At 34.0% G+C, this 25,652-nt stretch overlaps 1 pseudogene; it reads left to right on the top strand.

Annotated features, from left to right (window-relative positions):
• Window positions 1–3,019: 3,019 nt before the first annotated feature.
• Window positions 3,020–6,964, top strand: LOC149543355 (type I inositol polyphosphate 5-phosphatase 4-like; annotated as a pseudogene).
• The last annotated feature ends 18,688 nt before the right edge of the window (window positions 6,965–25,652 follow it).

Genomic DNA, 25,652 nt, shown 5'->3' with positions numbered 1-25,652 from the left:
AATCAATGACAATTTTTCTGTTTATAGTGTTACTGTTGCCACAAACATAGGAAATATACATAAGAATATGCCCACTATTTAGAGACATCAAGACAGTAAGACACGAGATCTTGAAGGGAAAAGAAGAGGAGGTTCATAGAATTAAAATTACAATTAACGAAAAATAATCATTTTGGCATATATGTGAAAAAGGAAAACTCGCACAGTCTAAGCCAAGGATAAATTCCATTTGAATTTCAGGCTGGGCATAAAATGCATTCACCAAGCACAAATGATTAAATAATATCTGGAGCAAGTCTTGATCTATTTCTCTAAATTTAAGCTCCTTCTAAACATAATATAGAAACTCTAACAAAAAGCTATTTAACTATTAGAAGTTACAATGTTTTGATAGACAGAACTAGCACCTTCAAGCCCTGGCTAGCTTGTGGTAGATAACTATCACGCTTGACCCAAGAAAAACAATCTAGGTGACATGAAAATTTAGTATGGCATTCACCTTGAATTTTATCACAATGGAAGCCAAGTTCCTGCAGTCAACCAACAGTAATATCAGAATGATACAGTATCTTCACATAATGCAAACAACTTTAGGATAACAATTTACTGGAGATGAAAACTTATAAGCAGCCAAACACAAATTAACAAATCACTTTGATAGGGTCCAGGTGAGAAATTGCAAAACCTTCTCCTATTTGAAAGTATAAATTAAACTTGAATTTTAAACTATATTAGTTTTCATGAATAAGGGGACTAGGTAAACAACATTAGAGTGCCAATCTCAAATAACAATCAACTGGAAATGATATAGGAAGAGTTGTTCCTAGAGCAAGAGAATAAAATAAATCAAAAGAGAGAAATATACATACAACATTTTAAGTTTTAATTTTAATTTTAATTCTATCCAAACATAGGAAAAGTTAATTCTAAAGCTCACACAAGTCCCAGCTAAAAATATTTTTTGCAAAATAGACTTAATTAATGGGGTCGTGAGACTGAAGCCTAAGAAGCATCAATGCATTTAGACCTGGACAAATGAGGTAAGAAAAGAGTAAAATGTTCTAACCATAATTGCAAAACTTGTTTAGTACTCACAAGCTAGATTGCTACGTGAATTGTTATTAAATTCATGGTGATTCTTCCCTATAAAACTGATTTGGCAGTAGGGAAAAACACAATTTTTGTGCTAATACTTGTCCAATCCACATTAAAACCTTTTTCTACCTACAGTTTTTAAGAAAAACACTATTTTTCACTTCATTTCCAAACACAACTGGCAACTTAGTGTAATTAACCTTTCATATTTTACTTCATTTATTAATTTAAGTTATCTTGGCCGTGCATTTCATATTTTATATTTCAGTATGTGAGCAACAAAGGATTTTTTATCAACAAAAGTATGAATAATATTTTGTCACATGCTTGTCCTAAGGTCAAATGGGATAAGTAATGGAATATACTTCTTTATACATAAGAACATGACAAACACTAATCTATTAAATAAAGAAATATCAACTTTCATGAATTTAAGATATTAAAATCTCAATTCTTATAATTTCAATTTCAATACATTGCTTACTTACAAATAATTTGTTTACTTTTAAATACTTTATAGAAATTATTAACTCCATTCAAAGTAAGAGATGCTTCTAACATGCACCATCCAATTTCAAATTTTAAATTGGGCAGCCATTATTCTTCCCATAAAATATGATTTCTATCAACTTTTAGTAGTTACTAAATTTGAATATAAAATCAAATGTCAATATGATACTTCCACATGTCAATTTCTAAGCTAAAACATGATTTCATAACGTTTGCCCCACTCAACCTATTGCTCAAACTTTTAGATCTTAAACTATAAGAAATCCATGAAAAGAGAAGCTCGGTGTAACCATGTGATTAGTTCAAATCATACTTTAAAATACAGAATACTTTTTATAAATTGCAGGCCATGTAAACCTTGACATTCCAACTAATAAGTCAAAATCATTCTTCTCCATTGACAGAGCTTTCTATTTCTGGTCTTTTGGTTGGTTGTCAAAATAGTGGTTCTCCATTCTTATTTACACATATATTTCTTCTTAGATGTGACGTCAGCCCATAGCTAAGCAGAATCTCTTTAAATAAGAAAAACATTTCCATCCATTCTCTGCTATCTATATAAAAGAGTGGTAGGGTTGCTAAACTCTTAAGACCCACATTTCTGGCTACATCATCATTCTATTCAACTTGTCTCTACTAATGGATGAAAAGAAGAATAAGGCATATTTCACCAAAATAATCTTTTAACATTACCATATACTTTGATCGACCCATATTTTGTAGACAATGAAGTTGATTAAATGATCTTGCTTGGTTTTTTGTATGTGCGGTATTCATGGCCGAAGTTGGTTGCCAGGAAATGGCTAAATATAAAGTCAAAACCTGAAAAGTTTCAAGCTGATGGATTTATTGAAGGTAATCCCATTCTCACAAGGAAGAATGTGCACCTAATTTTTATAACTGTGATTCAGTTTGTCCTTGTTTTGGATTTTCATGGTCGTATTGCACTATTGCTTTTACTTTTGAAAACTTTCTAGCTTGCTTCAATGAAGTGTAGTTTATCCTAAGATATTTCAAATTTCTCAAGGAGACCTCTAATACTATAGATCAATGCTCTTAAAAAAAGTTAATTTTTCTAGTATAAGGTCAAATATTTTGGTGCTCAAATCACTGTTTTGAAAACAATGATAAGTTGGGTGTTAATTTGATAACTTACCAAAAGACATCAACTCATTGGGAACCACTCTTTCCTGTCTTTGCATTGCTATCAATTGTTATTAGATTTTCTAATGAGAGGAGGTCTATTTAGTGGCCAAGTAGAATTCAAGTTTTCAAGGTTTCATACTTGATACAAATAAAAATTATAAGTTGGTACAATTAGATTTTGTATTAATCAACATTTTGAATCAGGTTCCATGATCCTATTTGTATATCTGAATTAGCACAGTAGTAATTCTTACTACTTTTCTCGAACATGACAAAAAAATTGGTGACCAAACCTACAAATGACACACCAGAAAGACATGAGCCATATATGTCTTAGGATACAAACATGCAAGATCTAAAATATATCACTCATTAAAGTGGATTCAGATAAATTCAACTGAGATTTGATAAGGTGTTACTGTTTTGCCACTGCCTATAAAATATTTTCTTCTAAAACACTGAGCTATCAATTTAACCCATGTTGCATTACAAGAAAAATATGACTTCAATTTGTTTTTTTAGGGTTGCAAGGTATTTGTGGGAACATGGAATGTAGGAGGTGAAGTGCCCCACAGTGGCCTCAATTTGGATGAATGGGTATCATCAACTCCAGCAGATATCTATGTTTTTGGGTAAAAACAATATCCTCTCATCTCATTCCAATTAGTTGTATCAACAAAAAATGTGTTTACTCTTCTTTTTCTAGTCAATTGGGTTTCAATTCATGGATAAGTCATTTTGTTAGGTGCATACAGGTAATCCTGTTCCTGTTGGGCTAGGGTGATTCCTCCTTTGGCTGAGTGTTTATCCAATCTTTTGATTTTCTTGGAAGTGGCCCTTGATCAACTATCTTCTAGAGATTATCAAGTGGAATCTCATCTCACTATCTTTAATTGCAGGTGTAGTATAACAACTGTGCCTGTGTAGTGTGCATTTGAGGTCTAAAAATAAACAGCTTTCATTTTACTTTTTTTCAGTTTGATTACCCCAACATGCCAGTTAGTCGATTTTACTACATGTTGACCATCAATAGTTAACAATAAACAAATCAAATACAAACTTCACAAGCATAGATAGAAGCTGCCAAAAGACTAAATTTCTTGGATAAAAACCTGAGTCAGACTAATCAAAAGCTTGGTGTCTGAACAAAAAAGATATCATTAATGAAGTGTATATTGAAAAATGTTGGCAATAGGAGCTGTATTAAATATAATTAGCTTGTTGTCAATCAGTTTCAATTAGGAACAACAACTTTCTCCTAAATAATATTCTGTTGCATTTTTTCTACTGTTCATTTTTATAGTTTAAAAAATATCTACTTAAACTTATAAAATTATAGATTGCACCGGCAAAACTAAGTTCTCAATCTCAAAATTTGAACCTTTTTCTCAAAAACTTGGAATCTGAGCATTCAATATACTGATAGAGAAACTAATAAATTATGAAATTCCATGAACCTTAAGCAGTGTCTTCCATAATGGGAATCTTAGTCACATAAAGCCATCAATTTGTGGATAAAAAGGAAAAAGCTAAAAGCCATGGTAATACTCTTAAAAAATAATAGAAACATCACTGATTAAGGCTTCATAATCCCTGAATCCCATATTTTACAAAACCTCTCTTTCAAAAGTAAAGGATCCATTTAATTGCATTTAGTTACTACGTCATATACATACATAACTAAAAATTTCAAAAGATACTCATTTTAACATTTAATTATTAGTCTATTTATGCTTAATGCATTTGTTATCAAAATTAATTATTTTTATATAACTTATAATTTATATATAATGAATATATTTATATAATTTAAAATCAACTAACTAATTGTTCTCTCCAAACCACTGAAAGTGAAATATATTCATTGAACATCAAAAAAGAAGTCTTCCCATGACCTTTTCATTTATTGATATTGATATTATCTCCTCTCAGAGAAGATGTTATATTCCTTAGTTTTAACCCCCTTCTTTGGATATCTCAATTTTTTTTGTAGGTTTTAGGAAATTGTGCCATTAAATGCTGGGAACATATTGGGTATAGAAGACAATGGTCCTGCTGCAAAATGGTTAGCCCTTATTCGCCATACATTGAACAAAGATAGAAATCAAAGCATTAGTTTTACATTTTGTAGAAAGGATGGGTCAATATCTTCAGAGGATCAAATTTATAGTTTTGATTATGATTTTGAGGGTTCTCAAGGGCATAATAATTTTGCTCCATCTGGGTCACTTTCATCAGAAGATGAAAGTTCATTCAGTGGGAGAGATTCACCAAATTCTCTTTACTGTAGCCCAATCTCATACAGTTCTTCATCAAAAAGATCCTCATCCAACTTGGGTGAGATGAATTACAACTTTAATTCAAGTGGGCCAAATTATTGCTTGGCAGCTAGCAAACAGATGGTTGGCATTTTTCTGTGTGTTTGGGTGCGTAGTGATCTGAGAAAACATGTCAAAGATATAAAAGTTTCTTGTGTTGGTTGTGGGCTAATGGCTACCTTGGAAACAAGGTATAATTAGAAAACTTGTTTCATGTTTTCCACACTATTCAAATGAACTATTATTGTAGGGAATAGTTCATTTCAAGATTTTAAAAGTTGTTCAATATTCTTGTATCTAAGATTACTCATACTGCAGAGGAATACCTATTTAATAGATATTTTACTTGTTTACAGGGCTCTGTTTCGATTAGCATGCTATTCAATCAAACAAGCTTCTACTTTATTTGTAGCCATTTGACATCAAGAGAGAAAGAAGGTGATGAGATATTGAGGAATTCTGATGTGAGGGAGATAATGAAGAAGATCCACTTTCGCCAAACAAACAAGATTCTCTAACAGAAAACCCCAGAGAGAATTTTGGAGCATGAGTAGGTTTTAATATTGTATCCTTATACTCCCAAATAGATATTGAATAACTCAATACCATTAAATTTTTAAAGAAAAAGCAAATGAGAAAACTTCATATGAGATCTTACAATTATCTATAATAATTTATGACAAAGGTTTAGGTAATATGTTGTCTGTCTGATTTGGTTCTATATTTTCTTTCCTTTTGCAGTCGAATTATTTGGCTTGGAGATTTGAATTATCATCTTGCACTCCATTATTCTGACAGTAAACAACTCATGGGAGAAAACAACTGGGAAACTCTATTAAAAAAAGATCAGGTAGATACATAATCTATGGCATTGGATTGAAATGCCAGGGTTTGGATTAATTTTATGACCCAAATCATAAAAAAATCATTCTTAATGAATAATTCTATTGAACATTCATAGATGTGCTAAGATTTTATTGAAACTGTTTTTCAAAAATCTTTTTCTCTGTATATTCAGTGGGATCTGAATATCCAAGGGCATGCAGTAAGGTGTCTTAGACTTGGCTCCTACTCATGGCCATGATGGATTTGATTCAAGGTAAGTCTTTCGAACCCAAACTGTGGTCTTCGAGCACCAATATTTAAACAACAGTTAACAAAAAGAAAACAAACTTTGAAAAATATTTGAGGTAAGTCTTTCGAAAACAAACTGTAGGTTGGGGGTCTCCTCGATAGGGGAGGAGAAGAGCTCAAGATCATTTATCTACTCAAAAAATTGAAAATATTGGCAGAGAGATTAGGTGGAGGATTCATCAGAATGAGAGGGAATCAAGAGATCATGAAAAATGGAAGGAGATTACAGGTTTGCAACCTAATTCCTAATTCTGTAGGTCTCATTATCTGTGATTGTTTATCATTTAGTTCATAACCTCTGCTTTTCCTTGGGTTATGAATCTATGACTAATTGCTATTGTGATGTGAATATCAGGATTTAACTGTGTGAATATCTGAGAGATGGATTCATGTTGAATCACTACTCATGAAACATGGGTCATCAATTTTGACTCAAAATCACACAGTTAAATCCTGATATTCACATCACAATTTGACTAGCTGTGGAAATCATCTCCTACTTATTAATTGCTATTGATTAGAGGTTTTATGCTTGACTTGGAATTTCAGGTTTATGGCTCCACATCCCTAATTGTGTGGCTGGGTAGAATAGCTTTTTATGGTGGTGGTTCAAGACGGGGGACGCAGAAGAGATTGTAGAGGCATCACTATCTGGCAGGGCCTGGTCAGCAACAGCAGATACAGAGGAGGTTTCAGCAGTTCATGTTTTCATTGTTGACCACACAAGACTTGATATCCATGGTCGCCGTAGGATAAGTTGAATGATAGCAGAGATGGGTATCAAATCTTTGGGGGGACCCCCTTATATCATCTAATATGTCCTATCTGCATTCCAATTTTCCATTCTTCCGATAGCACTCATATACTCGAAGTAGAGTCATGAAATTTGACATATTTTACTCTATGCGTTTGGAATGTTATCCCGAAATGAAACTGATATTATGTGCCCATTCTTCCTCCCTAAAATTTAAAGGCATCTATCGGTTCATTGGAAGAAACAGAAGTTTGAAGCTTACAAAATGACAAACTAGGGCACGCCCACGGCTTCCACTGTTACAGCAAGTCATTCTTCCTCAATACTCCACCAATCGATCTCAGATCAAAACAAAAATGGATGAATGAAGACAAGAGAAACTTACAAAGAGCATCTATCAGCATTTCATAGCGAGGACAGATCTTTCTGAGGCGTTCAGAAGAGCGAAAACCATTTTTGCATGCAGCTCCCGCGCGCGGGCAAATGCATAACAATGAAATAGCAAAATCCCTTTTTCAGTTTAACATTATGAAGCCCATGTTGGTCAAAATTTTGACCAACACGGAAATGGATTAAAAAAAAAAGATGTTTTTCCTTCCATATTTTGACCAATCTAAAACATTTTAATAGATGGTCAAAAATTTTGGTCGAAAAATAGGGTCAAATGTACTAGTGCTTGCTCATGAATTAGCTTTTTGATGTAGTGCATATGAACCTCAATGTGTTTTGTGCATTGATGTTGCACTAGATGTTTTGAGATTTCAATGGCACTCTAATTATCACAATGTATGACTGTGGGTCTAGGTAGATCAAAACCAAACTCCTTTAGAATATTCTACAACCAATAGCTTTTGTCACCATAGTTATAGCTCCTCGATACTTAGCCTTAGTTGATGAAAGAGTAATAGTGTTTTTCTTCTTACTCTGCCAACAAATGGTGTTGAAACCAAGATGAAACATGTATCCTAAAGTGCATTTGTGAGAATCAAGATCTCTTGCATAGTCTGAGTCTGTATGACCCACTAATTGTAGTCTAGTACTGGTTGCATAACATATCCCATATGTATGTGTACCCTGGATATAGTGTAGGATGCATTTGGTTGCCTTCCTATGAAGTTCATGTGGCTCTTGCATGAAGTGAGAAACCATGCCAACTACAAATGATATGTTAGGGCATGTATGTGTCAAGTAGATGAGACTTCCAACCAACTATCTATACAAAGTAACATCAACAAGTGGAGTGGAACATTTTGCTTCAAACTTAAGACCTGAAAGAAATGGAGTAGATGCAACCTTGTAGTCACTCATGTGAAATCATGCAAGTAGATCAAGAGCATACTTGGGTTGTGATAATGTGATCCTTGATGAAGGCTGATGTATCTCGATACCAAGAAAATAATGAAGTAGACCCAAGTCTATCATCAAAAATCTGTCCTACAAAGTAGCCTTGACACTATCAATGATGGATGTTGTACTCCCTGTAATGATCAAGTCATCAACATAAAGCACAAGTAGCAAGTGAGAATCATCCTGCTGAAGAATGTAGACATTTGGATTGGAATGACATATGGTAAACCCTACTAAAAGAAAGAAAGAATCCATCTTGGCATACCAAACTCTTGGGGCTTGTTTTAGTCCATAGATAGACTTTTTCAATTTTCAAACCAAGGTAGAATCCTGAATGAACCCCTGTGGCTACTCCATATAAATCTCCTCATGAAGATCACCATTCAAGAATGCACTCTTCAGATCCATTTGATGAACAACCCATCTCTGAGCTATAGCTATAGCTAGTGTTAAACAAATGGAGTTCATTTTTGCAACTAGTGCAAAGGTCTCAGTGTACTCAATGCTAGGTACCTAAGAGAAACCTTTTGCAACAAGTCTAGCCTTATGCTTATCAACACTTCCATCTGCTACAAACTTGGTCCAATAGATCCATTTACATCGAACCAATTTTCTTCCCTTAGGAAGAGAGACTAAGTCCCATGTGCCATTTCTCATAAGAGAATTATATTCTTCCTCCATTGCTTTATCCCATTCTAGAATACTTGAAGCTTCTTTGAATGATTGTGGGTTGGAAGCAAATACTATATAAGCATAAGGGAGTGAGTTGTGTTGTGAACTTGTCCTCCTAGTATCTAAAGGATACCCTACCAATGGTCTTGTTGCATCCAATGTCTACTAAGCCCATTTAGGTCTTGTGGAAGAAGATGTAGAAGAGATATCCTCAAAATTAGTTGGCTGATGCCTCTATTTGGGTTGTGGATGAACATATTCCAAGTCACTATCATCACTGTCACTCTCTTCAATGAAGGAGGAAGAAGGAGGGGTTGAATAAGTAAAGATAGGACAACTTTCTTCAAAGTGTACACTCCTCTCATAGAAAATATCATGTGTCTCTAGATCCATCAATTTGTAGGCTTTATGAGATTCTACATAACCAAAAAAGATGCAAGGTTTACTTTGAGTTTCCAATGCCTTGCATTTATATGGAGATATTCATGCCCATGCTAGACAACCAAAGACTCTAAAGTACTTTATAGAAGATTTTTTGCCAGTCCAAGCTTCAAAAGGAGTTACACCATCCAAAGCTTAATGAGGACTCCTATTCGAGATGTAGTTAGCACAATTCATTGCTTCAACCCAAAAGATTTGATCAAGAGACTTATGTAGTAGCATGCAAGTATTCATCTCCTTGAGGGTTTTGTTCTTCCTTTTGGCAACACCATTCTACTATGGTGTGTATGGTACTAAATGCTAAAGGTCAATTCTCTCTTGAGTGCAAAAGTATATAAGTCTTGAGTTCACATACTCCCCTCCATTATCTATTCAAAGGACTTTGATGGCTTTCTCTAATTGCTTTTCTACTTGAGCCTTGAAGCTAAGAAATCATTTAAACACTTCACTCTTATGAGCCATGAAGAATACCCAAGTATAGTGAGAGTAGTTATCAATGAATGTGAGTGCATAGTGAGACCTTCCAAATGATGGCACTGGAAATGGGTTCGCCACATCACTATGAACTAGTTCAAGAACACTTTGTGCTCTTCAAGACTTCCCCTTATCTAACATTTTTTTTGGATGATTCCCAAGTGTACAACCTGAACAAACACCATATAAAAACTGGACTTGAGGTAGACCATGATCCATGTTCTTGTTGCTAAGCTATTGAAGATACATGTAGTTGAGATGTCCAAATCTCTCATGCCATAGTTTGCTTTGTATATTTGAATGCATTAAAAAGTCTTGTGCATTAGATTTAGGCATAAAGGAAGAGAAAGTGTAAAGCCTTGAATCATGATTAGCCATAGAGTCATCTTTGATGCTTTTCACTACCACTAAATCTGGAAGAAAATCAACCTTATTTCCACCTCCATAGTGAGTGATTTGGTAGACTGAAAGAAGGTTGGAGGTAAGATTAGGAACGTAGAGAACATCCTTGAACACTCTACTTTCCATCTCAGCTTCACCTTTTCCTTCAAATTTCAATTTATTATCATCTCCTACAAAGATGTGAGGCACTTTTAAAGGTTTCATGGAAGAAAAATCTCTCTTTGAAGCACCCATATGATGTGTGGCACCTGAGTCAATAATCTATTATCCCTGACTAACAATGTTTGTGAGTAAAGCTTGCCCTTTTCTCTTTGAATCTAAAGATGAAGACCCTTTCTCCTTATAAGCATTAGACAATGGAACATTGTGTTTCTTCATGATGTTTTTCAATTCATCAATCTACTTGTGATAACACTGATGTTTGTCATGACTAGTTCATTTGCAATAGGCACACTTTTTCTTTTCTAGATTATTGTCCCCCTTTTGTTGGTATTAGGAGAAGACTTTCCTTGTTGTTGATTTGAATTAGTTGTTGAATCTTTAGTGTCCCCTTGTTTGTTATCTTTCCACTTCTTCTTTTTGCCCTTTCTTTTATTTGAACTTTCACTAGCTAAATTTTTAGAACTCTCATTGTTAGCCACCAATGCCTTAGACTTTGAAGACTTGAGAATCCCCATTTTTATCAAATTAGCTTGTTTATCCTCTAACAACTGAGCATAGTAATCAAAAGTGATTTTCTTATAGGAAGCCCCTAAGGTAGTCTTTGTGGTGTTGAAAGAAGAGACAAATATGGAGTATTTAGATTATAGCTTATTATGAATGAGATAAATCAACCTGCCATCCTTAATGGGACTACCACAATCATTAAGTTTTCTTCTCAACTCATTCACCTTAATGATAAAATCCTAGATAGAATCAAACCTCTTAGGATCTAGGGAGATAATTTCATCTTCAATCTTGTAGATGTCCTCCTCAATAACTTTCTCATATAGGTTTTTAAGAGCATCCCAAGTTTCCTTGGATGTATTATATTTTATGATCTGATAGAGGATCTTGTCATCAACCCCTAACATAAGGAGTCCTAGGGCTTTCCTATCTGTTGCTTCCCAATCATGAATTTCACTTTGAGATACATGATCACCTATTGGTTTAGGAAAAGATCCATCTGCATATTGAGAAACTTCTTCATTCATTAATTCACACCATTTTTTAACTAACAATGTGGCATAGTTATGTGGTGTTAATTTTGGAATCTTAAGGTTTCCCATAATGCAAGGAAAGAAAGATAACAACAAGAAAAAGAGGAAAACAACGCCAAGAGACACCCCCCCCCCCCCCCCCCTCCACAAAAAAAAGAATGATTTTGGCACTTTATACTTAGTGCATTTACAATAGGCCACTTGTTAAAATGGACAAAAGTGAACTTCTAATTTTTTTGTTTACAACCTCCTCTTGGAGTTCAAATCTAGTACTTTAGCAATGTAGCTCAAACATATAACAATTTTGAAGTTTAATCAAAGCAATACAACGCAAAACAAGGACCTATTTCCAAAAGTGGTATTTATATCCACACAAGCCTATAATTTGATTGTAGATCTAGAAAGTAGACAAAAAATCATGCACTTTAAAAAAAAAAAAACCTGAAAATGTGTCTAGATAGATGAGCTCGTACGAAGCATTTGAAGTTGCAAAATGTAGGATTGGACAAGAATAGTTGCCAAAAGCTAAATTTTATAACAAATCCATGCATCAATACTAGAAAATAATAGCACCACAAAAAACTTCAAGAAATTCAAGGCAAAATAATAAAAAATTGCACTTGATTTGGAGTTTGGATGACTAAGATATGGCCTCCCAAAGTTGGATTGTCAAATCAAAACTGTATATGGTGAGGGGTCTACCCTTAAAACACTGGGTTAAATTTGAAGTCCAAATGGCTATCATGATAGTGCAATCTGGCTAGCTAGTGACGATCAAACGACCATCAATTTCAAGCTAAAGAAATGATGATGTCAACAAAAAAGACCCATCTGAATGACATGGCAGTATAGACTGTATGGATGCTGAATTGGCATAACCATATGGTGATGTGGATTGCTTTGTGGTTTCCAAGCTATCACCTAATGTGTCAGGTGCATGTGTTGATGTGGCACTGACTAAACTTTTGGTTGAGTTGGTCAGAGGCTCTAGTGTGGGGCACAATCGGTGCTAATTGGGCAGCCACTACGGAGCTAATGTGGCACTAGGAAGTGGTCAGAGGAGAAGTCGGCAGGAGCGAAGGTCACCCAGGGCTCAGGCAGTGATCTGGAGGAGAGGTGCCGATAGAGATATGGTTGTTGGCAATGGAGCCACTTTGGCGGACGAGTGGTGGTGTGGTATTTTTAATCCCACATGTACCACATTGTTGAAATTAATGTTGGATAAGACCGCATTGCCACGGGAGGTTATTTGGTGTTGAAACAGCTGGTAGTGTTGTGAAGACTGTTGGTGTTAATTGTGTTGAGATGCCACCAGAAGTGAATGGTTCTCCAGGTTGTTGTAACCACTAGTTATGTGAAGGAATATGCTGATAGTATTATAGAATATTTTGTAGGTGCCGAGATTTGACCACTTGGTTTCCTGCAATAAAAATTGCTCCTCTATAGGCCTAATAGGCCAAAAAAAATTCAAAAAAAAATATAGTAGTTTCGAAAAAAATTGTAGAGATGCAAATATTAAAAATGTAGATATGAAAATAAATTGCATAGATCTAAAATTTCATACCAATTTTGAAAATCGAGCCTTTGGGTTCCAGTTTGCAAAGATTTTTTGCCTCAAATTTGACTATAACCTAGGGTAGGAAAATTTAAAGTCAAAATTCACCAAATTGACGCTCTGGATGCAATGGTAAGGTCTACTTTGGCTCTAGATGCTCCCAATAGCTATAGATACTCTAAATTTGAATCATGGTCCTCTAAGAGCTGAAGCAAAAATGGTCTCCAATGGCTATGAAATGAAGCTCCCTTAGCTCTGATACCATGTAAGAATTTTCCTTAGGGAAAAATGACACCAAGATCAAGAATGTCAAGAACAAAGCACAATATGGATGAAATGATGTATGATCATAATAACAATATGAGAATGAATAATTGATGTACATACACACTAAAAGTGCCTATATATTAATGCCTCTTAAATGACTAGGAGTTAGCAAAGTGATAAGCCTCACAACTAAGCACATTTCCACCAAGAGTGGATTATCCTCCATTGAGCACAAGAGTTTGTGTGATGATGAGAGGATAAGATTTACATAGGTGTATCTCATCAAGAGATTTTGTAGACAAAATGTGCTTAATTAGAGTGAAAACAATTATGTTGTCTACATGACAACTCAATTGAATATGCAAACTCCTGTGTTGTCAACAAGACAACTCATGTGACTACGCATACTCCTAGGTGTCTACATGACAACTAATATAATAATGCATTAACCTAAGTAAACTTAAGTAAAGTGTAATAATAATTAATTATTTACTCTAATAAGGTGCCCATTTAGGGATGAAGACCTCTGTCTCATTTTGGAATTCTCTAATAGATACATTTGATATGAAACTTGTTAGATGGAAAGGTACTCTAAGCAGTTAAGAAGAAAAAATATGGCCTACTATTAGAATCCCTACCAAAAATTTTTGATATCATAGAGAAAATTCAAAAGATACTCATTTGGTCTAGAGTGGAGAACAAGAACAATCTTCCTCTTTTAGCCTAGGAAGAGGTTTGTAAGCCTAAGAGCCAGGGAGGCTTGGGGATAAGAAGTTTGGGATCCTTCAATAAGGCCATGTTGGCTGAAGAAGTTTAGATAGATTTTGAGGCTAAGAGAGAGTGGATCCAAATTTGGAAAGATAAAATACAATTTTTTTTTCCTTGTGTTGCATGATTTTGTGAGATCTCCTATGGTAATGAATGGGTCTAATATTTGGAACATTAAACAAAAAGTAAAGAATATTGTTCCTCTTAGTTTGAAGTAGAGAGTTTGTGCCACTCTCAACATTCATTTTTAGAAAAATTGATGGTTGTTGGATCATCCACATTAGTCATATCAAGATTTCTCACCCTTTAAGGAAGCATTCCCATAGGTATTTGGTTCAAAGGTGGCTAACTATTGGCAGAGCCAACATTGGGTCTATTTTTGCTATTAATTCAACTCTTTGGCTATTGCAGAAGTCCCTTTATGGTTGATACATTTATGATTTTGATGTTGATTATTTATTTTGGTTTGATACTCCCTCTTGTACCTATTTTTTTCCTTTTGCATGTTCTTCGATGCTTTATAATTTGTAGACCCCTCCTTTCTGGGCAAAGGCTTGGGTGCAACTCTTGATACCCAGTTAATATTTTTTTCTAGTTGTTTACAAAATAGAATTCTCACCATTGATAATATTTGAGAAAGAGGTTTTTTAATTCTTAAGATATGCTAGTTGTGCTTATTTGAGGTTAAATTAATTGATCATTATTGCTCCATAGCTCCTTTACCTAGGAGTTATAGAAGAAGTTTTTCTAGCATTGGAACCTCTACTAGGTTTTTATTTTCTATATTGCTGATTTCTTTATCCAATAAAAATATTTATATTTTAGTGGTGTCATCAATATATTATGGACTCATTTTTATCTTCATATCATGTGGGTTCTTTGGAAGAAGTGAAATAATAGAATTTTTAGGGATTCTACTTTGAGCTTGGAGGTGGTTTTCGAGAAACCTATTAGAGCTATTATAGAAAATGTTAAAATTTTGTAGGAACAAATAAAGGATAGGCATTATTTTCTTCCTAATAATGGGGATTGGTTAATTGCTAAGAGTTGGAGCCTAAAGGTGGACATTTCTAAAACTATGGGAAAAGTTAAAAAGAAAAGGGAAGTTATGGTGTGGCTTATGCCTTCAAAATGATGGACCAAAGTTAATTTTGATAGAGACCCTAAGGGAAACCTTGGGTTGATTTCTATAAACTATTATTCTTGAGAATGCCCATGAAAGAGAGCATCTCAAGAGATATCTTATAGCTCTTTATCTATGATGTGTAAAGGTGAAAAAAGTGAAATGGTGGCTCTCAAATGAACCAAAGCTATGAAACCCTTGCAAGGTGCACCATAGAATGAGAGATTCAAAGAGTAGAGGAAATGAGTGCCATTATCCAACAATCACAATGCAAATTCAAGATATACTAACATGAAATGAAATATGCAAGCTAAGTTAATCAAATATGAAGAGTCACAAGCCTTCCTACTTAAGCTATGTGAGCTAATCTAGAGCATAAATAAATGTAAACTAAAAATTACATGAAGCTATGATGCAATTAAAATAAAATCTAAGCTAGAATGCAAGAATGCTCCAAGTGCTCCAAAATCACCAAGAAAACAAGTAGCATAACAATAGCATGATAGACTAAAATTTTTGAATGAGGAGAGGACCCTCCCTTCTAAATAAAAATTGATGGTAGAGATTAAGAGGATAAAGAGGTGTAATCAAGGGAGGAGAATGCATCTTGAGTGATCCATGTGCACTAGCATCTCAACCAATCACAACCAATAGCTGACTTTTGAGAGTGAAAGAAATGTGTGGAGGAGAATTAAATTTATTTTAAAAATAGAAGATTCCTCCCAAATAGAAAATGATGCATTCATGTGTAGACAAAAATGCCTTTTATTTTTATTTTTAAAATAGAAATAATGCTTTATGTGTGCACACTTAGGATAAGTGGGAAGTGCATATTTTTATTTAATTAAAAGAGAGTATGTTATTTTAATTAAATAAGATACTTAGGATAAAGTGGTCAAACCATAGGTTATAATTGAATAAATAGATTTTTGATGATTTGATCAAAGATAAGCAAAAGATAAATTTTGAAAAATTGCTAGAAAGGGGGTTCATAATCTAGATGACCATTTTTGGGTGATTAAATTTTCCCATCTCTAAATAATGTGTAATTGATCTAGGAATACATTACATCAAAGAATGAAGAAGTCGAGCAAGTAGCAGATAAGAAAAATATGACTCTAAAGAACAAAGCTTAGAGAGATAGCAAATCCTCAACGCACAATGTGTTAGTGGAAGTAGTAAACACTAGGGAAGAGAGAGAGAGTATCAGAACTCAAGACAAGGACTAACATGTCTAGAAAAGTGATCGATAGATCAAGAGCAAATGGAAAGGTCAAGCATATGCTCCAAAGTAGATAGTAATAGAAAATAAATCTATAGTAATGATAAAATATTATTGCCCCCTCAGGATCGAAATCAAAATGAGATAGAGGAGATGTAGAAATGAGCCAAATATGATCAAATCAATATAAGGTAAGGTCCATGATGACATATAAGTGATTAAGACCAAAGAGTGACCACTGAATAGTGAATATATGCCCTAGTTTGACTAATTTTGACAAAGAATGATAAAATATTAGAATTAGGTCAAATTGAGAATAAAGGTGAAATAAAATGAAATAGAAAGTAGAAGAGAGGAGAAATGATGAAGACATAAAGAATTGACGAATGTCCCAATAAGATTCAGCTGTAGAAAGTCAACCAACTGTATAGAAGAAGGAAGAATTTTAAAACATGATTTTGACCAACAAGGTAAACTTGAATTTTGAATTTGATCCCAAAAATGGATCTAGGATGTTAAAATTAGGTAGGGGTGTAATTTTTGTACAAATTCAAGGAGTTCAAAAAAAATTCAAAATGGTATAAGGGGCCCAAAGGGGTAGATAGATGTGATGAAAAGACCAACCCCTTGTGATGATAGAATAGTAAAGAGATGAGTGAAAGCTAAGAGAACATGAGAAGCTACGATGAAGAAGAAGCAACAAAAGATGAAGCAGTTAATTGACACATCCATGAAAGGTGAAGACTCTCAACTTTCAAAATGTAAAGCTAAGATAAAATGAAAGCCTAAAATGCAAGCTAGCATGTAAAGGAGAAATTACAAGGGTTATATAGGTATTGTTAGCATGAATGTTGATGATACTACTTTGGGGAGTATCCTGAGCATTGCAAGCTAGTATGCAAAGGTGAAATTGCAATGGTTATATAGGTATTGTTAGCATGAAACTGATGATACTACTTTGGGGAGCATCTTGAGCATTGGAGAGTATTGATATATTGCATTCATGACCGTGTTTGTCATTGATGTCAACATACCATTATTTCTATAAAGACTGGCTAGGTAGCAGACATAGATCTTGATGGTACAAACAATGGTTTGATTATTTGGTCATGCATAATTATCGACATGTATGACATAGTGTCCTGATGGCATGGTCAAATGCATAGAGTCTAAGTTGAAGATGTATGAAAGTTGTATCTAATTTATAGAGAGAAATTTAGAGACAGGGTATTGGGAAAGTAGTTCTTGATATTTGTTGACTATCTTACATCTGCAATGTAATGAAGAGATGCATAGTCTGACAGTGATAGAGGATAGTCAGCTAATGATGTAATCGAGTGTACAAGCCTTAGTATCATATGTGTGAAGTTTTTTTAATAGACTATGAGCTGAAAGTGCTATTTTAATTATAATTAATTAATTATCTTTTTTTAATTAATTGGTAAAGCCTCAAGGCTAACTCAAGGAATTGTTATGAAGATATGGTATAAAGGAAAGATGGTTTCCTTGATTTTAAAAGAGTATGATGTGTATTAAGATCATTGTTGAAGTGCAAAGTACGAAAAAAAAAATTGTGCTTACCAAATGTGTGTAAGTGATCTAAGGGATTATTAGATGTGAGATTTGAGCTCCAATTACAAGATATGAAGGAGCAAAAGTCTAGTTGGCTAGATAGAGATAGAGGAACAAAGTACTTTTTCGTTCTATTATTCTATAAGGAATAAGATAAAGATCATTTGGACAGTGGGTTCATTGGTCTTTCTCTTGAAGCTATTTGGACAGTGGGTCCAGCTATCTTCCACAAATCCTAATAGGGTTGGCACAACTCCTAATAGGGTTACAATCTTCTAACAAGGACTCATATGTACTGAATGTTGTAACAGACTCCTAACAAGGTTTATCCTCTAAGAAGGAATATTTATATTATTACATTATCTTGTGGGTACCATCCTCCCTGGGGTTTTCCCTCTGATCAAGGGTTTCCCTAGTTAACATATTTGGTGTTATTGTGTATGCCTATCTTGTTGTGGTTTTAGTTTATATACTCATATGGATAAGATTGTTTAAGGTTGTTAATTGTGATATTAGCTAGTTAACTAATTCAACCCCCCAACACCCTCCCAGTTATATCAGTGGACTATATATTCTAATAGGTAGGTCCTAGTTTTTATCATCGAGTCTTATTAGGGACATCAAAAGATCACACAATAATCACTAGTGTGAACTATGAGGATATGAATATGATCTATATTAGATAGAATGTGTGAATCCAATCTATGTGTCAAATACATATAGGTCAAGATGATTAGTGTAGTTATATTTCCTAAGTTTAGTCTAACAATATTATTCTTGCATTGAGACACAAATTGTTGAGATGGTCATAAGCATGCACTTGCAAAAAAGAGACAAGGATGATACATTGTAGATCCTAAGTGTCAAGTGGGAGAAGCAAGGTGCTCAAGACACCTAAGATTGACCAAGTACACCCGCAAATAGAAAGAAAAAGAAAACATGATCCATGACCCTAGTCTTCTAGCCCATGACATCCTAGAGAGACTATTAGGGAGGTAACATTCAGTAAAGAAATTATCATAGATAACACACAAAGAAAATAAAGCCAAAAAGTCTCTATTAGAATATATAGTCCACTGATATAACTGAGAGTGGGGGTGAATTATTTATACAACTATTATCACAATAATTAACTTTAAAAAATCTTAACCATATGAGTAATGTTAACTGAAACCACAACAAAATACTCATACACAATTAACACCAGATATGTTAACTAGGGAAACCCTTGATCACAAGGAAAACCCCAGTGGGGATGGTACCCACAAGATGATATACTAATATAAATATTCCTTGTTAAAGGATAGACCTTGTTAGGAGTCTATTACAACATTAAATACATATGAGTCCTTTTTATAAGACTTTGAATCCTTGTTAGGAGATTCCAACCTTGTTAGGAGTTGTGAAAGATAGATGGACCCACTGCCCAAACAACTTCAACATTAAGATCAAAGAACCCACTGTCCAAATGATGTCTGTATTATTTCTAGTAAAATAATATAGCTGAAATATACTTCTTCATTTATCATTGTCATGTCAATCAGACTTCTACTCCTTCAAATCTTGTAACCAAATCTCATACTGTGCATCCAATAATCCCTTAGATCTCTTACACACATTTAACAAGCATTCTACTCCTTCTCGCACTGCATACTAATGCCTTGCATTCCATTTGATCCTCTAAATCAAGATCACTTCATAAGAAAGGAAAACAACTTTCCTTTATACCTTATCTTCATAATAATTCCTTGAGTTAGCCTTGAGGCTTTCCCAATTAATTAAAATAAGATAATTATTTTACAATTATAACAACACTGTTGGCTCGTAGTCTATAAAAAATGTCACACATGTGAAACCACATCTTGTGCACATGTTGGCTTCATCACATGACTATCATCTATTACAATGTAGCTGTGCATCTATTCATTACATCTCAGATGAAAGATAATGATAGATCATCAAAACTTTGTTTTCCAATACTCTATTTATGCACTGCTTCCAATAAATCAAGTGTAACTTCCATACACCATTGACTCAGACTCAATCATCTTAACTACATCATCAAGACAAGCTCAAGAACATGTCCTCTACTATGCATCATCTAAAACTTCCTCAACTTCTACGCATCATAAGATTACTGACTGTTATTCTTCCAGTATTTACAAAATTAATGTTGTGTTGACATCAATGAAAAATCCACTCATGAATACAACATATAAATACTCTACAATTCTTAGGATAGTCCCACAATGTAGTATCATCAACATTCATGCTAACAGTCTCAACCAATTTTATTTTAAGTGTGTGTGTGTGTGTATGAGTCACATAATTATCTGTGTAGGACTCAAGTCTTCCAATGAGAATTATTGTAACATCCTACACTATAGATAAAGTATCTAATAAGTATTGAAAAACACTCAATGTCAAGGGAAGTTTTAAAAAACACTATTTAGTGAGCTTCCAATTAAACATGCTAGGAGAACCTAATAAGCCAAGAATTTTGTACCCCATAGACCTAGATGAGAGCTAGTTCCAATCTAGACAAGGAAAAGAAAAGTGAGGTGAACGGGTTCATGAGCGCTAAGCAAATATGAGATAGACATAAGTGCAAGGGTCTCAAGTAGTGCATGTTTCCAAGTTTGCACCACTTAGCAGGATCAAGTAGCTCTTAAGAAAGATCGCTTTGTTTTGTTCTAGTGTCAAGTAAGGTGTAGGGAATGATGGAGTAGCAAGTTGGTGAATAAGCAGAGATGGATGGAGTATGAAGCAAGTGAAAGTGGACCTCAAGGATTGACTCCTCAAGAGTAACCAAGCTAGGGAAAGAGTAAAATATCCATATGAAGCATGTTTTGGATAAGCAATGAAAGAAAAGAAAGGAGATAGCATGTAGGGTAAGCAATTAAAGCCAATAAGTGAGATAGCATATAGGATAAGTAGTGGAAGCCAATAAGAAAGATAGCATATGGGTTAAGTGTTGGAAGCCAATAAGAAACATAGCATGAAAGTGTGTAATCTAAAAGAGTAAACATGTCAAGAGGACCACGACAACCCAAGTTTAATTCTTTGGGTAATCTAGATCAAGGAGTCAATTGGATAGGATATCGATAAGATAGAGCAATAAGAATAAAGCTGAAGATGGAGGCTATGAGTGAATGATTAAGATCATGATATGGAAGTGGATGGATAAGATATCCAACACATAAGGATAGCTCAACTTTGTCAAGATCAAAGGTGGAAAGATGAGATAGATGTATGGTAGAAGAATTACTCATGATGTCTGTTTACCATCTTTTCATGATGGTACTATTTTATTTTTCTTTTCTTTTTTTAATTTTACTTTTAGAAATAACTCAAACCTTTCAAGTTAGATAGTGCTCTTATATGAAAGATAAGTCATGATAAACCAAGACCATAGATAAGTATGCTCAAAGATGCTGATAGGGTGAAGGAAGAGAGATGGTAGTAGGATAAGTATATGGAGGATAAGAGTTCATGTCTTGAAAGGATTGTAGGAGTATGGATAGTAGGTAAGTTGTGAGGCCTCACCCAACCCTTCATAGCATAGATATTTCACTTGCACTTTGATATTTAGGATTTGGATTTTTGACATTTATTTGAGACTTAGGTGGACAGTGACTTATATTATCTATTTCTTTTGGTATTTACAATAGTAATTTCCACCTATGATATGTATTAAGAACCAATTTATTTTTTGTATCGGATGATTGAACGAATATGGATGTAACTTTACATATGGTAGGATAGAAATTAGATATGATGTGATGATAAATGTAAATTCAATCATGTTGATTTAAGATTAAATGTGATATGCGAATTTTGATATTTTAATATTTTGAAATGTTTTATTTAAAATGATTAAGAAAAGAAATTCAATTGAATTATTTAATATGGATTACATAGCATTGGAATTTGTATGCATTATGATATGTATTTTATGTGACCTTTCCTTGGACTACTGATGCCCGAGTTTAGTGTGTAGGAAGTGGAACCATGGAAATTTATCAGGGAAACAAGGTCCAAACTCATGTGAACACGGTTTAACCAATCTTTGGAAGATTCAAAAGCCTCTTTGTGATGTATTTTATTTTGTAAATGTAAGCTTGCATGTGTGTGAAAATTTTAATCTCAAAGATGCATTATGGACATGTCATGATGATGTGTAATGTGTTTTAATGTGTCACTTGGCACTTGTATATTCTTGTGTGTTAATGACATGTAACCTAAGGTTTTGGTCATGGTAGTATTTAACCCTTAAACTATTTACTTTTTTATTAAAGATCAAGTAAACCCACTTGACAAGGGATAGGATGAGTCAATATCAAAGGGAAATTTGAATTTAGACTTGACTAAGGTTTTGAAGGGTCATTATGTGGTTCCAAAGTGTCCTTTGTGTGAGAATAAGCTACCCACTTTGTGTGAAAATAAGCTACCCATATGTTAGTATAACATGTTAGGGGCCTAAATTTGACCAAGTTAATGCTTACCTAGCCTAGGGGGGCCTTTACCAATGCATCTTCCACCAATTCAAAAATTGAGTTGTCACATGAGTTCTTCCCCATGTCTCCACTAAGTCAAAAATAACAAAATTGGGGGGGACAAGATTGGAAGAGCTAGTGGCTTGATGTTTTTTCCAAAATAGATAATGGGAGAGCCTTTTTAGGGGGACTTGGACAAACCAGTGGGGTGTTCACCCACTCTCTAAGTTTAGAGAGAATTAGGGTTTTGGAAGAGAGTCTAAGGAGAAGGGAGCTCTTCATCAACTATCATTGCTTTAAGCTTGGACCAAGGTTGGTTCTCAAACCATGATCATCTTTTACATTTGCAAAATGAAGTAGAAATCATGTAGTATTGTTGTGGGTTTCATGCATTGTCATTGTGAATCCTTATATTGTGTTGTGATGGTTAAATTGTGATTTGTGTTGCATTTATTTTCTTGGTTTTCCTTCTTGATCTCTTCATTTTGTTTTTTTGATGTTGAATTGTTAATGGGTGTGAAGGCTTCACTCACCCTTGGGATGGAAGAGGAGCTTTGGTTGAAGGGGTTATTTGGGCTCAACATTGTAGTCGAGAGAGAATACCTCATAGTGAGGAGTTGTTTCTTCTTTCATGGAGTATGGGCTCCATTGAAGCCATATGATTTTTGTGTTTTGGGAGGACTAAGGGGATTGTGTAAGAAGGGGGAGATTCTTATGATAGCATTGAAAGGGGAAAAAATGCAATTGCAATTTGATATTTGTATTATGGATATGGCATTCTCCTCTTTGAAGAGTCCACCTTCACCCAATGTATTCATGATTCCAATGGTGAATCACTGTGAAAGCCATGGAAGGGATTGTAATGTCTTGTGTTGTGTGATTGTATGCATTAGTAGATGTTGTGTGTGTATCCCATTTGGGCTTTGTTTCCCCAGCTTGGTGGGTGGCCACTTGGGAGGCCTAAGATGGGAGGTGAGCCTCCATGGTTCCCATTTTTGTGTTATTTTGCAGGTTTTGTGAGAATCGAATCCTATGAAGAAATTAGGGTTTTACACTTGGCATCGTTGAAGAACAAAGTATTGTGAAGAAATCAATCATTCCCATGTCATCATGTAATGTGTTGTAACATCAAACTTTCATTATTGTTTCTTGTAATGTGAGGGGAATTTACTCCCTATTGTATATTATTGTACATGTGTCAAATGAGAATTGATACTATGTATATAGTCAGTATTGTAAGAGAAATATTGTATCATGTTCATTGTTGTATAGGAAGGAAAGAAATATTTCCATGTGAAGGGATATCCATAGTTGTGGAAAGTCATGTTGAAGTATATGATCAAGCTATGAACATACGAAAATTTATGCATTCAGTTTTAAAGCTAAACCTTATGAAGGCATCATGTAAGATAATCATTGTAATAACTATTCATTGTAGGCTTGAGTAATTTCATTGAAAAGTTCTCTATTATGTATTTGTTGTAATGGAAAACAAAAGTTCTAGTATTGTATCTGTCCATATGCATGCGTAGAAGAAATTCATTGTGTTTTTCATTTTTCTTTTTTCTTTTTGACAAGAAGAAACTTTTCACAAGATGATTTTATTCACTCCTTGGAAACATTTAAATTTGATCTTGTATATTAGAGTGCTAAACTTTGAACGCAAAGAGTAACATCGACATATCACCAAGAAAATCCTCTTAGTTCATAATAGTAATGGGTGAAAGTAACTTCAAAATAAGACATAGCCTAAACCCATATGAGAAAGTGTGTTGTAGACACACATTCCCTTATGTGGAATTTGTATGAGAATGGGAGAAATAAATGGATGCCTATTACAGACTAATTTTTTTTAGAGAGAATATACCCAGGATCTTCTTTATAGAATATAAATAAAATAACCACTCCTATCTAAGGGGAAAAAAATTATTATAATGAATCAACTCAAGCAACTACCTAGGTATCTGAGCCATGCCTAATTCACATCAAGTGTATAAAGTAATACACTCATTAAGTGCAGACTCATGAGCAACAAGTACATCTTTCCTATGAACAAAAATAAAATTTATAATAAAATAGAGTGGGAGGGAAATTTTAAACCAAATCTTTTTATTTTATTGGGTAGTACCAACCCCTAACACAAAACACACATTAGAGGCGAGGGGGGGTCCCAACTGCTCCTCCAACATACAACCTCCCCACTCCACGCCAAGACAAATCCTCACGCATTCTTGTTGCACCTGCATGGTTTTAAGATTGTGAAGAGCACCTTTGGTGGGAAGTGTGAAACTAATGGTATAGAGAGGAAATTCGTTGGAATTAAGATGGGATAGGTCATCTGAGTTAGGAGAAAGTGGAAAGAAATTGAGGTTAGGGGTTGTTAGGTTAGGGTAATGTGTTTGTGATTAATGGTTTTAAAAGGGTAAGGGCAGATGGTACTTAGATAGTAGGATTAGTTAATATCATATTTAGAATTTAAGATAGTGGATGGTCTAGTGGTAAACTATTACTAAATTTTATTATATTTAATTATTAATTAATGTGAAATCATTAATACACGGTTAGAATTAGTATGTGGGGAGTTAATGGGGTTAGTTGGTAGGATTCAATTCTTAATAATTAAAAAAAGAATATAGTTAGTATTAAGATAATCTAAGTTAGTATAAGTGTTTAGTATGGGTAATGTGGTTGGTGTCTTAAGTTATTTAATTTATATTTTAATTAATGTTAGATTGTTAGAGGATGATAAATAAGGTTGTAGTAGTGTTTAAGATTTAAATAAATAGTTTAACTTTTCATTAATCAAACTTTAGTATGTGGCCAAGTTAATAAGATGAGAGTTCAAATAAAATAAATATATAAATAAAATAATGATAGTGAATAAATAAACAAATTATAATTTGCAAAAGGGGTGGAAATGATAAAGTAACAAACTAAGAATACTATGTAAATGAAAAGAGATATATGATATGATGATCCAAAACAATTAGAACAAATGTGCACATCTTCACGATCCCTAGTTTTAAGTTGATGAACTTATTATTATTATTATTTTATAAAAAATTGGTATATCACACAGTGTTGGTTTTCAAGTTAGAACATGGAATTTAAAAATAATATCTCATTAAATCATCTAGCCGTATGTTTTGCTTGGACT

This window comes from Cupressus sempervirens, chromosome 8 (assembly GCF_028749045.1).
Source record: "Cupressus sempervirens isolate cs-2001-9-10 chromosome 8, ASM2874904v1, whole genome shotgun sequence".
Lineage (NCBI taxonomy): Eukaryota > Viridiplantae > Streptophyta > Pinopsida > Cupressales > Cupressaceae > Cupressus > Cupressus sempervirens.
Note: the sequence above shows the minus strand (reverse complement) of the source record. Positions and strands in the feature narration are given on the sequence as shown.